The sequence below is a fragment of the Antennarius striatus genome, chromosome 1 (assembly GCF_040054535.1).
Source record: "Antennarius striatus isolate MH-2024 chromosome 1, ASM4005453v1, whole genome shotgun sequence".
In the NCBI taxonomy this organism is placed as follows: Eukaryota; Metazoa; Chordata; class Actinopteri; order Lophiiformes; family Antennariidae; genus Antennarius; species Antennarius striatus.
Genome location: NC_090776.1, coordinates 9,181,961 through 9,197,134, shown reverse-complemented (window position 1 = coordinate 9,197,134; position 15,174 = coordinate 9,181,961). Strand labels below are relative to the sequence as shown.

At 40.9% G+C, this 15,174-nt stretch overlaps 1 protein-coding gene and 1 non-coding gene across 5 annotated transcripts in view; both read right to left on the bottom strand.

The window, feature by feature from the left end:
- kcna4 (potassium voltage-gated channel, shaker-related subfamily, member 4) overlaps positions 1 to 15,174 on the bottom strand; it is a 45,525-nt gene that overhangs the window by 18,745 nt on the left and 11,606 nt on the right. The window lies entirely within an intron of this gene.
- On the bottom strand, positions 7,608 to 7,772 carry LOC137601108 (U1 spliceosomal RNA). Its single transcript, XR_011037027.1, has one exon. It is a non-coding gene; the product is annotated as a U1 spliceosomal RNA (small nuclear RNA).

Here is a 15,174-nt window from a genome sequence, read left to right as displayed (position 1 = left end):
CACCCTATACATGCTCCCCCTCGGCCGTGTCATCAGCAGGCACGGCGCGTCATTTCACTGCTATGCTGACGACACACAGCTCTACATAAGGACGGAGTCGAAGTCTCCTACAGCCCTGTCATCATCTCCATCACCAGCTGCACTGTCAGCCTGTCTGGAGGAGACTAAGGCGTGGATGAACCACAATTTCCTTCAACTCAACTGCTCCAAAACTGAAGCCATACTTGTCGGTACTCCACACCAAGTACGATCATCCCCCATAACCTCTATCACCTTTGCTGGTCTTGTCATTCCACTCTCCACAGCAGTCACCAACCTGGGCGTGAGAATGGACCCCCACTTGACATTTGACACCCACATCAAGCATCTGTGCAAGACCTCCTTCTACCACCTTAGGAACATTGCCAAGCTCCGCCCCACACTCTCTCTGTCCGATGCTGAAAAACTGGTACACGCCTTTGTCTCCTCCAGGCTGGATTATTGTAATGCGCTCCTCATCGGGATCCCTAGCAAGAGCATTCATAAGCTCCAATACATACAGAACAGCGCTGCTAGGATCCTGATGAGGGTGCAGAAATATGACCACATCACCCCCATCCTAGAATCACTGCACTGGCTCCCTGTGGAACTCAGGATCAAATATAATTTCCCTCCTCACCCACCAGTGCGTACACGGTAACGCTCCAGCCTACCTAAAGGAACTCCTCATGCCCCAGACCACCTCATGCACCCTCCACTCCAGCACAGCCAACCTCCTCAAGGTCCCCAGAACCAAGTTGCACAGCATGGGTGATCGAGCCTTCTGCTCGGCTGCTCCCAGTCTGTGGAATGCTCTCCCTGACCATCTGAGAGTGCCACAGACTGTAGATTCTTTTAAATGTGGCTTAAAGACTCACCTTAATAAAAAGGCCTTTCCTTAGTCTTTTATACGTATTTACCTTATTTTTGGGTTGTGCTGTTTTTATTAGTTTACTTTACCATAGGTTTTATGCTCTCTTTGTCTTTGTAGCACTTTGAGATTTTTATAATGTAAAGTGCAATATAAATAAATTTTATTATTATTATTATTATTATTATTATTATTATTATTATTATTATTATTATTATTACCAGTCAAACACAGACCTTAGAATGAAATAAAGGATTTGACATACATTTTTAAAGGGAAGTGAATTTGATTTATTCATTTGCTAATGAGTGCTAATGATGCTAATAATAATGATGATGCTCTGTCATTATTAATCGGTTCACTGCTCAATGTTTGGGCTTTTGGTGACAGCAGCATTTTGTTTGAGTCATACTGAACACTTTGTTCACTATTCAGGGATTCTGTGTTCTGAGTGTCATGATTAGGTTTTGATAATCACTTTTTAGATAAGGGAACTTTATTATGTCAGCTGGGAAGAGGTCCTGCATTGTGTGAGTGGAGGACAATCAATTATCCTGCAGTATTTTCACACACCTCTTCAATAGCTCTGTTCTGGTAAGGCTTTCTTCATATAATCATTACATTTTTTATTTTGATTTTCCGGTGTAGGCCACAAACTGTATTAGTACAGAAGTCACTGGGATTCTTTCATGAGAAATGGAGGTCCTCACAAACATCTGAATTTCTTTGAACTATTGTAAATCTTCCTCTGCCTCTCATTTCCAAAAGCCTCTTTGATTCAAATATATATTTTCTTTTCTTCGCAGCACCTCCTGCTTTTTTTCTTACTGCATCGACCTTTTCCTCCTTTGTAGGCTCTAAAATTAATATGAGTCCTTGAAGAGACTCTGAGGCCCCGTCCACACGATGCCGGAACTTTTTGAAAATGCAACTTTTTTGTTGCGTTTACTCCTTCCGTCCACACGACAACGCAGATATCCGGAACGAAAACGCAACTCTTTGAAAACGCTGGCCTAGGTGGATTTTTAAAAAAACGCTGGGTCTGCGTTGTTGTGTGGACGGTGTATCCGCAACTTTTTAAAAACGCCGACACCTTGCCTGCAACGAAAACCGCTGTGACATCATAATCATGAGCCCGTGTGTTGTGACAACAAAACACGGAGGATTCCTATTGGATAAAATTTGACTCAATGCTGCCACCACATGGTTTGGCATGCTTATAGCAGTCTTTGAAAACGCACTGCTTATGTGTGGATGGAGATTTTTTTGAAAACGCTGTCGTGTGGACGCGAATCGTTTTCCATGCGTTTTTAAAAAGTTGCGTTTTCAAAAAAATCTGTCATCGTGTGGACGGGGCCTAACTTTCAACGCTTCATAAGACTTCTGACATCCATATTCATAACACTCAACATCTCAGGCTATACAATTGTTTTAATGTCTCAAATTTGTGTCAGAATTAAAAGTTTCATACTTTTCTCTGATTAGCATGAATTGCACCTTTATAGTCTGGGCCCTTTCAAACTAGAATAATAAAGTAAATTGAAGCATTGTCAGTATATTCTACTTTTAACTTTTACAATTTCACCATTAGTACTGTTATCCACCATCATCAAGCAGATTTACTGAGATTGTCTTAACATGAAAGACGCAATGCACTAGCATCAATACATATCAGCCTCATTGTAACAGAGCTACAGTATACAGAATATGAACATGTCCTATTGCTTCAACTTGGCATTAAGGAGTTCAAACATTTAATTTTTAAGTAAATGGAAAATATTAGTTTCATGTGAACAAGACACAAGACAACAGCGATTTTGTTCGTTACCATCTGATCAGTTTTAAACATCACAGGAATTCTAAAATTAGATGGAGCAGCAGGCAACAGGCTGCACACCTCCAGCAGCAAGGTAACAACATGACTGAGCCCTGCCGTTGTGTAGACACAACCTCTGCTGTGTGCAGCATGAAGTCAGATAGTGTTTGCTCGTGGAATAATGGAAAAAAAATCCAATAATTGACTCACTTCTTTATCAAAACAATTTGAGTTTGTTTGGTTTGACTACACACAGATACGACAGTTTCCATTCTGTTACAGTTCTGACGGACTTAACTGCGAAACGAGAGTTTGCTGCCCCCACAATGACAGGTAGACCTGTGATACGAACCTGGTTGCTTCCACAGCAGACACAAAGGGCACATGTTCCATTTATTTATTTAAAATCTGTAAGCTACATTAAATTTAATGCAAGCGAACCCACCGATGTGGAGAAAAGTGAGTTTGTATTTCCTTCTATCCCCACAGCAGCAACTTCAATGAGTTGTGTAAATATTTGGATGTACAGGATTTCATTTTGGAAAAGAACAGCAGCATCAACTTGGTGTATGATTTCACAGCGGCCCAGTCCCCTGTTCTCACTCGGGATGCTAATATCCAATCACTAATTGATGAACTGCTGTCAAGATTTTAACCAATTAAAAATGTATTGACATACAATCTTTGTTTTGCACGCCACAAGAGGACATACTTCTCCTCTGCAGTATAGAAAAGCTACTTGTGCAAGAAGAAAGGGAGGTCAGCAGGAAAATTGTAGAAAAGGACCATAGTTAATGTTAATATTGCAGCATCATCCTATAATCCAGCTACAGTGCAGTGCTGTACCATCTACAAAATTATTACCCGGGTAGTTGCAGTGCACGGCCCAGGTAGATAACCATTCTCCTGACAAACTTTCGCATAGCAGGAGAGGCTGCAGCGGCAGAAACTCAAAAGACTATTTTATGTTTTGATGAGCAACACCTTTCACTTTCGTTTAAGGTCAATACACAAACTTTGAAACCCGTGTTCTTGCTTCTGGTTACTAGACCACAGAGGGATAATTCACACTTTTGAGCAAGGTGTGTCGGAGATGGACGAGGAGATACTTAAAATGCATAGAGCTGTCTAAATCATAGGGATAGATTAATTTGTGCTATTTCTATGCCTCACCACCTTCTTTTTGCAACTTTTGGCATGGTGGACAAACGTGGTCATTTTCTCTTGAAGACATAAAGGAATGGATTTTTTGGCATCATGTTGAGGAAGCTGGGAAAAACATTTGGATGTCATCAACAAAAGATAAAAGGTGAAAGACGCAGGAGGAGCAGACTGCCTCTCCAAACAGTTGAAGGTGATGAATTTTTTGTTTGTTTGATCGAATATGGCTTGATGAGTCATTCGAGGTTGACAACAGGATAGAGTGAAGCATAATTACTGGATCAATTGGGGGACAGTTTCCTGGACTGCCGTTTAGCCGAATTGTGGACTCAAATGTCATTATTGGAAAATAAATAAATTATTTCAAAGTTTACAAGAAGAAGAGACTGACAGGGACTTAAATCTGGCTGATGCAAAAAAAAATTTACATGCTATGATATATGTCAGCATATAATACAGGTGTATATTACGGTACTTGCTTGATTATGATCCTTGGAGCCACATTAACTCAAAATACATTTATTGAGTAAAGTGCCCCTTCTTTAGCCGCTAAGCCTCCACAAAATATCAATACAAATAAGTTCACTCAGTCACATCTCGTCAGTGTCTTCTTCATTTTGGTCTTAAAATAGCACCAAAAACAGTTTTTTTTCCCATGTCAGGGTCAAAACTCCAAACATGCAGCATATGTCATATTGACTTATTAATAACAAGATAGCAATGTTATTGTTTCCAACAGAGTTATACATCTGCAATAGTCACAGCAGCCCTTTTCCAAAGTTCAGCTAAATTATAGCTGCACAAAACTTGTTCACCCGCATTGACACAGGGGGCTTACTTATGGTAGCCGCAATTTTTAAATTACATTTTACTGCATTTTTCATCTAAAACTCATCCACGACAGAAAATATCACAAGCTGAGAGCACTTGCTGAGAAAATTAGCATTTCATTCTGATGTAGCCGGTAACATTTAGACCCCTATAACTGCTCCTCTGTCTGCACACTACCACATAGAGTCCAGTGTGTGTGTGTGTGTGTGTGTGTGTGTGTGTGTGTGTGTGTGTGTGTGTGTGTGTGTGTGTGTGTGTGTGTGTGTGTGTGTGTGTGTGTGTGTGTGTGTGTGTGTGTGTGTGTGTCTGTGTGTGTGTGTGTGTGACCAAGCACTGGATGCATTTAAGTGAAATGTTTTTATTCACACACTTTGAATACAAGATACAGTGATTCTATATTTATTGCATGACTGAGCCAGGCTGTTTCTGCTTGGTTTCCTTAATGTGATCTGAGGCTCACCTGATTTTCAGGTAAACTCCAATTACAGAAACACGTGTACCGGTACATATAATCAAACCTCAATATGTGGAATTGAGGTCGATGGTGGATGGATTTAACATGCTGACTGTCAAACATAACAGACGGCCTGGAGCTGTTTTCAACCCAACACTTTGTACGCAAACAGAATGTGCTGCAGCATATTTGTATCAAAATCAACAGTAAACAATCACATCACTGCTCATATTAATAAATAAAAATCAAATGCAGGAGGACGTGGAGGAACTGATGATGTGTGAGAAAGGTCAAGCTGACAGGACATGGGAGACCTAAAAGATCACAAAACATTCCCCCTACAACAGACAACAAACCAGCCTGAAACCCAGAGAATAAAGAACTCATTCGTTAAACATTTTCAAAAAACTCAAGAGAAATATTTAATATTATTTTATAAATATAGCCGTTCTTCTCTCCTCTATGTGACATCTGAGCAACAGGAATCGTGTTCACTGACAAGACGGGGTAAGCATTGCATTTAAATAGACACGGTGCAATATTCACAATATAATGCATAATTCAGGCCTGTACTCGGATTAAACCTGCTTCCCAGCTGTTACACGGAGCCACTTAAACACATCATGTCGAATGACAGCCAAGTCCCTGAACTGTTCCTGATATCATGAGACTCTCCTTTGCTCTGCAGACGTTGCGCTTTACTCCTAAAGTTTCAAGAGGTTGAGTCACTTAAGAAAATCAAGCCTTCATTTTTTTTCCTAGTCCTTCTGTTTGGCAAACCACTACTCAACAAAACACACATTTTCCAAACTTATGGTGACACATGGAATAAAGTGCAGAATTACAAATGTTCACACGTGTTTTTTGATTTATTTTTTTACACTTGCACTTACCGAACTCAAACAGATGGTCACACATGGAAACACACTGTTGAGGATAGTGTTTTCCACAGACAAATAGCCGCTGTTGGAGATTCCAGTCATCGTTGCTATAACAATGATTAGATTTTCCCCAAACACAGGGTTCTTTCATATGACTTATGTCGTCCTCCACCTCATCCTGGGGGAGCGTTTTCAACATAATGTATGGAGATGCAACCAAGGAACAACATTACAGGCAACCACTTGATCAAGTCTAACACACGGGGAGAGGCTGCTGTGTGCAGGGTGGGAGGTTTGACAACAGTAGAACAAAAAATGAAAAGAGAAATTGTAAACTTCTGCCAACACTAAACAACTTCATTTATAGGATAACTGGAAGTTTCATCTGAAGATTTACCCCTGAGGGTCCCCAACCTGCACATGGATTGAAATGTTTCTTTATATTAGCTTCTTACAAATGTCACTACACTGTTTAATTACCCAGACTGGCACGTTCATCTATTTACTGTGAGCAACAGAAACATACCAGTCAAAACATCTGGTTACAGCAGGCTTATAGTACCAAATCAGGTGGGGGTGCATTAAAAACTGGACCAAGTTGAATGTGATTTGATGTCATCCATTCAAACTGAGCTGGAATCGTTGCATTTGTAAAGAACTGTTCGTTTTCGGCATCAGCCTATCTCAGGTATTCGTCACTCAGACTCGACTCACTGGATCATCATCTCACTGGTACATGTGCAACACAACGGCCAATTCTGTCTATATAGATTTATTTCTCATGGTCCTGGTTTCAGTTGAAATGCTTTCGATGAAAAGGGCAGAATCCTGTGTGTGTTTGACTGAAGGCACCGCTGAGCAACATACACACAACACAGACATATGGGTCCCATAATCTACATGAAAAATCAGAAGATAAAATTTCATTCTTGTCTTCTGCTCAATCAGCTCCATCAAACAAACATTTACTGGGTATATGATTATTAATACTATGATGGGACTAGGATTCTGTTGGGTGTCTGGTTTAGACCAGCTCTATATATAACGTGTCATGAGATAACGTCCGTTATGATTTGGAGCTGTATATATAAAATCTGATTTGATTAGATCATTATTTTGTTTCTGACTACATAGAAAATGCGTACCGTCCAGGCTTCTGCCACCAGATCTACTGAGACAAAGTTGTGGTTGGGAAGACTGCCATAGTCAGATAAACAAAATAAAATGCTGTTGACAATTCTAAGAATAAATCATTTTGGGATGATGAAATGTTTAGGACCATACAAACATCAAATTTCTTTCAGTATCAATAAAATGAATGAATGAATGAATGAAACAAATAGACAACACACTAGTGGCCTGTAAGCATGCAAATCAGTACAGTACAGGGGAGGAAGAGTGACGGGCAGCGACTTCAGGGTGTACCCCAAATTAAGCAGCTTGTAAAGGGGATGGCAACTTGCTCAAGGGCGCTTCGACAGTGACTGGTAGGTGAGCTGACACCTCTGATACTGTCAGTGCACACTCTGAGGATGGCTTGGGGCGGGCAAGAACCAAACCACCGCCCCAAATTATCAGGGGAGAGCGCGAACACAGTCCCCCTCTACCATAAATGATGCAGTTGAGATTCCCACATTTGGGGAAATCGCGGGGGGTCAGCACAGCCGTAGTGCAATGGCTTAGCCTCGTCCTGGATGAAGCACCTTGCTGATCATTGTATCTCCCCTGCCTGGTAACTGAGCTTTTTGTCCAAATGTATGTTTTTTTTGGCAGTGACTTTGTAATGGGATGGAGTAGGAAAAGTTAAGGGAACAAAAATCCACTTTTCTGCAGTGGAAAGACTGATCAGTGATTGACGTCTACAAGGCTCTCCTCCAAATGCACTTTCTACACTCCAGAATAAACCATGACACAGATGCTAATGTTACTGTGCTTTACTTGGTTATTGTTCATGAAAATGACAACAAATGTATCTGGTAAGGTGCCACTCGTGGTTTAATACGGAACAACAAAAATGCATGTGAGGTTTGCTTTACTATTCATAGTCAGTTTAAAGGTTTCAAACATCAAACTGAGTCTAGGTGTTACAGCGTGGGGGGTGAAATTACCTACCCTTTTTAATTTTATGCATCTTGTTGTGTTAAAGTACGACTGCACTAGAGGTAGAACCTTCACTAGAGTTAACAAGCAGGGCCAACGTGGTGACTTCTGGAAACAAATCCAGTCCCTGGCACAGCAGGAAATGCTGCACCTATTTTTAACCACAAACATTCATTTTCTCAGCTGGGACACATGGGACGGCTCCAATTAGCTCACAGGAAACTCAGAGAGGCAAACACTGAGATTACTAATAATGTGTCTTTCCCCATACGCTGACACACTACTCCACAAGGAAATAAACACAACTCAGTGTCAAGAGATATTTCAATGTGGGAGGGTTCGGGTCCCGCTCTGTGTGGAGTTTGCATGTTCTCCCCGTGTCTCTGTGGGTTCTCTCCGGGTTCTGCAGCTTCCTCCCGCCTCCGAAAGCATGCGCTTCAGGTTGATTGGCCGTTCCATATGCCCTGTCGTGTGTGAGTGTGAGCGTACGTGGTTGTCTGTCTCTGTGTGGCTCCTTGCCGCACTGGCGTTGCGCCCGGAGTTTCCCCCGCCACACGCTCTATGACAGCTAGGATAGGCTCCAGCTCCCGGTGACCCGCTACGGCGGATAAAACGGTTCGGAAGATGAATGAAAGAACGAATGTTAGTGAATTAATTTGTTAATATTAAATCATTTCAGGTTTATGCTCTACTCATTAACTCATTCATCACCATTTGACTCATTCAGTCTGTCTCATCTATTCATTCACACTCTGTCACTCATTCACTAACTTCTTTCTTTCACTCTCACATTCATTCATTCTGTATTCACACACCTACTTTCTTTCTTTGTTATTTCTTTCTTTCAAGCATGTGCGTATTTATTCCTTCACCCTGTTAAATACTGCCAAATAAGACACTGAAGATTATTAATCAACAACAATGAAGAAGAGATTAAACTAAAAGCACAATATTACCTCCACTGATGCCAGAATTTCTGTCAGTCACAGTTTAGAGGCTGTAAGAAGATTTCTTTATGCAGTTTAAAGGTATAATGTTCAGGCTGTCCTGAGATGGCATAAATACACGGGCTATTATTAAAACAAAACCTTGAACTTGTTCTATGTGATTACTGAGTCAGTTATCTGCTGTTTAAGGAAAATCCTCCACTTGTTAGTCTATTTTCAGCTGGTCTTATGTTGATGCTTCATTTTGAATGTGGAGAGAAGATCCGTGGCCCACAAAGAGAGACTGCGACTGAGGGAAAAATCAACCTTTATTCAACTCAAAAATGAAATGGAATCTTCCATCAGTGCTGTGGTTGGTTAAATAGCAAAGCGTAGAGTCTACCATCTTAGGACGAGACAGAAAACCAAGATTTAGCTGAAAGGTGAAAGGATTTACTGTCAGTGGCCTGAGAAGTAAAACAAAAATCCTAAAAGAGGAGGTTGTGGTTTCTTTGCATAGTCCAACAGACGTCACTGTAAGCCTTCCAAAATAGAAGCGTGGACCTGGCCCAAGGAAATCAAACAGCAAATTCTCATGAACATAAAAGATGGTTTTCAGCCTCAGAGGTAGGAGCAAAGTCAAAGACGTTAACAGCTGCCCACTGGCAGAATTATTTCCACATCCTATTTATCCTTTCATGGACTTTACAAAATCAACTAGCAAATATATAAACATCACAAGTTTCCTACAAGCAGGAGTCTTGTAGGTCTACATTGGCCACCAGCCTAATCAATACCTGATGTCAAATTATTGAATGATTAACTGAATAAACAACATTATTTAACGTACATTCAAACATCACATGTTTTGTTTTTTTTTGTGTTCCAACTAATTGAAAACATACACATTAAAAATGATAAGTTTCAGAAGTGTGGCTAAACATCCTAATACAGTGCCACATAAAATTCACCCAGTGGGATATATTCTACATATACTACGGCAGAAAATAAAATTTAGCCACAAGTCTGACCTCAAGGGAAGCCATAAATTTAATCAGAGGACAGCATCAGCAGAGAAGCACAATAACACTGTCTGAATAAAAGGTAAGAGGGCATAAACAAATGATAAATAATAAATTAAACCCAACCTACTGCTGCAAATGAAGTCAAAAGGGAAACAAAAAGCGTATAAATGTGTATGAGACAGACAGAGAGAAATGAAGAGAGATCAAGAGAGAAGAAGAGGGAGGGAGAGAGAGACAGCGACACACACACACACACACACACACACACACACACACACACACACACACACACACACACACACACACACACACACACACACAGGGAAAGAGAGAACGAGAGAGACAGGCTCATAGAGGATATATTCCAGTAATCACACTCTTGAGCTCGTTTGCAGCCAAAGTGAACTTTCAACTAGCATTAGAGACACAAACAGGAATGTTTAGACCCAGGGTCTCGATTTGACGCCGTCCCACCACTGCCCAGACACTTGTTCCTGATATTACAAAGTTTCACATCATAATGTCAGTAGTTTTTATTTGTAATCAGACAAATAGAACATCAAATAGTCCTAAAAGCATGACCTGCTTTGCAGAGGTAAGAGTATGAAGATCAGTTCTAAAAAACAAAGGTGTACTTTGATTTGGCTGATGTTTCGGTGACAAGGTGACGACTAACAAGAGCATTAAAAAAATCCGGAATGAACTGAGAACATGCAAGGATACTGTCACCTCTTTCAAGTTTCTAGGAAAGTGCCCCTGTGCTGTAAAGTTGATTTTAAAGTATTTTTGTTCCCCATGTCTGTTGTCATCAGTGAACATCCAAACATCATTTCCTGACTCTTCTCATATAAAAAGGGCAAACGATAAAAATCTAGACAAAAATCTCCACAACAATCCACACTCATCGGTCTCGCCTTCAGCTCTCATTTACATTACCGGTCATGTGTGTGAGCTGGCTTTAGCGTGTGTCAGAACACAGTAGGACTAACACACCAATACAAATCAAATGGATGGAGATAATGTGTGTGTGTGTGTGTGTGTGTGTGTGTGTGTGTGTGTGTGTGTGTGTGTGTGTGTGTGTGTGTGTGTGTGTGTGTGTGTGTGTGTGTGTGTGTGTGTGTGTTTGTTTCTATGCGTGTGTGTGTTAGGAGGTTGTCTCAATCTTTGTAAACTACAAAACTGACTCATATTGATGTAAGCGGTCCTCGCCATTGCATGCTGATTGGTTGAGCACAGCATTCACGTGCACACACACAAATGCATGCACAGACACAGCGAGCTATACCCCAGGCCCTTTAGCGCTAGCATTAGTCACTCCACATAAAAGCATCTAGTCACTCCGAAGCAGAAGAGCAGGGAGGATGAGTGGGAGATGAGGACTGTGGTGCTCTGATCATGAGGCAGCCATTTCCAGACACTGCTGGGGTTACAGGTCAAAAGTCGAGGTAGCTTTACAGTCAGGCTGGACTCAAGCTAACATAACTGCGATCGATACGGGAGGAGATGGCCCCTAATCCAGCCTCATCTAGGATTTGCTTTTTCCATGTCCGTGCCGGCTGAGACTGACCACGGGGTGAAACTTGAAGCGGTCTGACTCTAATAGATGTTGACTGCACACGTGGCCCTTATATAACCAACTATTACCGATCAGCATTTAACACGAATGTTTGTCAAGACCTCATGGAATAATGCACAAATAAACCTATTCAGTTGTACATTAAAGTAAAATAATTCTCTGATTTGATCCTAAATGATTCCTGTTTAACAGCATCCTAAACGAGTAATAAACCATACAGAAGTTAGATAATGGTGACATGATGCTTTCTGAGGGCTTATCAAAAGGTGAGTTGAAACCATTAAAACAATCGGCAAGCTCCTTAAATCTGAGAGACCGGGGAAGATGAAAATAAATCTAAACAGGGGTTTTTTCGAACATGATGAGGACAGTAGAATGATTGTTGGCAGCATCAAAGCCGAGACTGGCTGTGGCCGTCTGTGTCAGTCTGATTCAGTGTGTCCACATGTGTAGACAATGACAGGGCATTAGTACAAAACAATGTCATCACGAATGGTTTGTCCTACAGGAGTCCTCAGTGCTCAGGAAAATGAGAGTTTCTCTGTTCTCTAACCCAATCATGAATAGCTTCAGGTATTTTTAGAGTTTTAACAGCACACTGTCTGCATTTAATTGCTGCTTTGACTGCCGCTGATCCAAGGACAGATTACGATGACAATAACTAAAGTCAATAATGTATCGAATCAAAATGCTGCGAACCAATCAGGCTGCACAAAAGAAAAATAGAACTTTCTTTTCAAATTTCATTTACATTAAATAAAACCTGACTCACCATTATGAGTTACACAGTTGTACACTACAAAGCAATTTGAGCTTTGATAAGATAAACTGATAAGACTGTAATGGGCCTCATGCGACATTACATAAGCAGGGACCGGACATGACTGCATCACTCCCAACAAAATGTGAGTTTCTGTGTACTCATTAATGAAGAGCTCAAAATTCCCCTTGATTTCTTGCATTTCAGTCCTTTATATGTACATTAAATAATGAGCAGCAAAGCATGACCTGGATCAGTGCTTACGGTTATTCAGAAATGCGGTTGACAATGAAACAAACTTTTCTTTATGATATCGAAAAAAGTCATTTTGAGTGACAAAGTATTAACAAGTAAATCAATTTAATTACATTTTTGGTTTTTTACTTTTTGTTTCATATTGGGATCGGTCAATCAACCTGAAGCGCATGCTTCTTGGAGGTGGAAGGAAGCCGGAGAACCCGGAGAGAACCCACGCAGACACGGGGAGAACATGCAAACTCCGCACAGAGCGGGACTCAAACCGGGAACCACCTCGCTGTGTGGCAACAGCGCTACCCACTGCGCCACCGTGTCGACATGTTTCAAGCTACTTTAAGATAATTTTTCTTCAATCACAGTTTTGCTGTCTTCCAGCGGAGTGTGTGGCTTCACGCTTCATGCACTGACACAAAGCGCCAAGTAGGGTTTGCTAGTTGAGTGACAGTCTCTGTCACACACACACACACACAGACCCTGCCACTGACATTGTCACTAGTAACCATTAATACATTTTCAAACAGCTTATCCTTACCCAGAACACACCTACACTCAGAACATACAAACAAAACCAAGAATCTCAAAGCAGTTGTAAAAGACTTTTGAGAGTCAGGTAATAAACTCGAAATGCATGAATGGTTATCAAGTTGTGAGTGTAATTCTTGATTTCACAGCATGATCGGCATCTGAGGCTGCTCAAAAGTTTACTGGACCAGAGGGACGGCCTTCCTCTGCTCACCAGCTCATCTTCATGAGGAGCGGCAGAGAAAACTTTTTTATGGCTGAGCAGCTGCTCCATTAAATCAAATCTCAACCTTGTTCATAAAAATCTGCAGACTGCAGGGTTATAGGTAGCACTCTGGAAAATGAGGGAGAAAAGCCTAAACTTGATCAGACAAATCTTTAAAATGCTTACCTTTCCCAATGCCATAACAAATCTCTAATCCTCCGTTGCCCCAGATTGTGTTTGTGTGACAGCAAACTTTATCAACAGTTTGACCAGTCATACTCTTACCTTTGCATACAATGCTTTTAAAATGACAAAGCACTTTACTTTATTTTATTTATTGCCAATATTGATTTTGTCATTTATTTCCATGACTTCAGAAGTGATAAAACAAGATCAGCATCCTTTTGAAATCCATAACATTTTGTTTAAAAAATGTACGGCAATATCTTATGAATACAGAAGCAGTTGATTTTTATATGGGTGAAGAAACTCAGCACTGTAAACACACTATGAATGTGTGCAATTGGCAATACCATCTACATGTCTAAGATGTAATGTAATAAAGCCAGTGATGCAATATAATGCAGCCAGTAAGAATGAGGGGCTGCAGAGGAAGGAGCAAAGAATCAGGTTGCTGCTGTTGAATGGACACCTTATATAAGCGCTACGTGGAAACAGAGGGGCTGGTATAAATTTACACGGGGGCTGTGATCCCAAGGTATCTCCATTTACTGTATTTTTTAGACAGGGCTATGAAAATATTGTTAAAGTGAAATATAGATGGTTACAAACAGCCTTTGCAAATCACATGATGGCGTTGACAAAGTAAGGTGTTACAGTGGAGCAGTTAATTGGTCAGGGAAAGGGCAAGTTGTCAAATTGACTTTTAAACAGCCTCTTTCCACTGAAGAAAGAAAACATTTTTCTTGTCAGGCAGTATAGAGCCAGCTAGTCCTATTGTTTGTATTGTCAGACATATTTCACTTTTCTGCAAGACAGGGGAAAGAGGTGTAGGATGACACCGCCTAAGGTCTGACAGCATCCAGGTCTATCTGCCACACGGCGAAGGAATACTGCAGAGTAGTTGTGTTCACTTCAGTGTAATCTGTAATGTCCTTAGTTACTGATGTGTTCGGGGTATTTGTTTGGTTTTCATACTATGATGACCGGAATCTGTGTGGAGTTTGCCGATTGAGTTTTATTTCATTATCATTCATTCATTCATCTTCATACCGCTGACGAGGGGCGTGAGGTGGGGGAAACTCCAGGCTGCCCTTATTTAATTATTTATTTATGGTTTTATGTGTATAGCTAAAATTCACAAATGACAATTTGCTCCTGTTCACACTTTAGAGAGTAACACGCACTACCATTGGACCCTCGAAGCAGGTGAGGAAAACGTCCATAAAAGCCCTCTGCATATCTGTGTGGGTTCTCTAGCGGTTCCCCGACTGCCTGCTAACACTGAGAACATGCAGTGCAGGTGAACTGATGGCTCTAAACTGACTGTGATTGGTGGTTTGTCCTTCATGTGGCCCTGTGAACAGCTGACGACCTCTCCAGGAGCCTTATCTCATCAGAAGGAATAGGCTTCAGCCTATTCCAGACCTAAAAACAGGACTGAACATGAATGAATGAATGAATGAACGAATGAATGAATGAATGAATGAATGAATGAATGAATGAATGAATGAATGAATGAATGAATGAATGAATGAATGAATGAATGAACGAACAACTACACGGAGCAGCAGGAACTTTGAGGCTTTA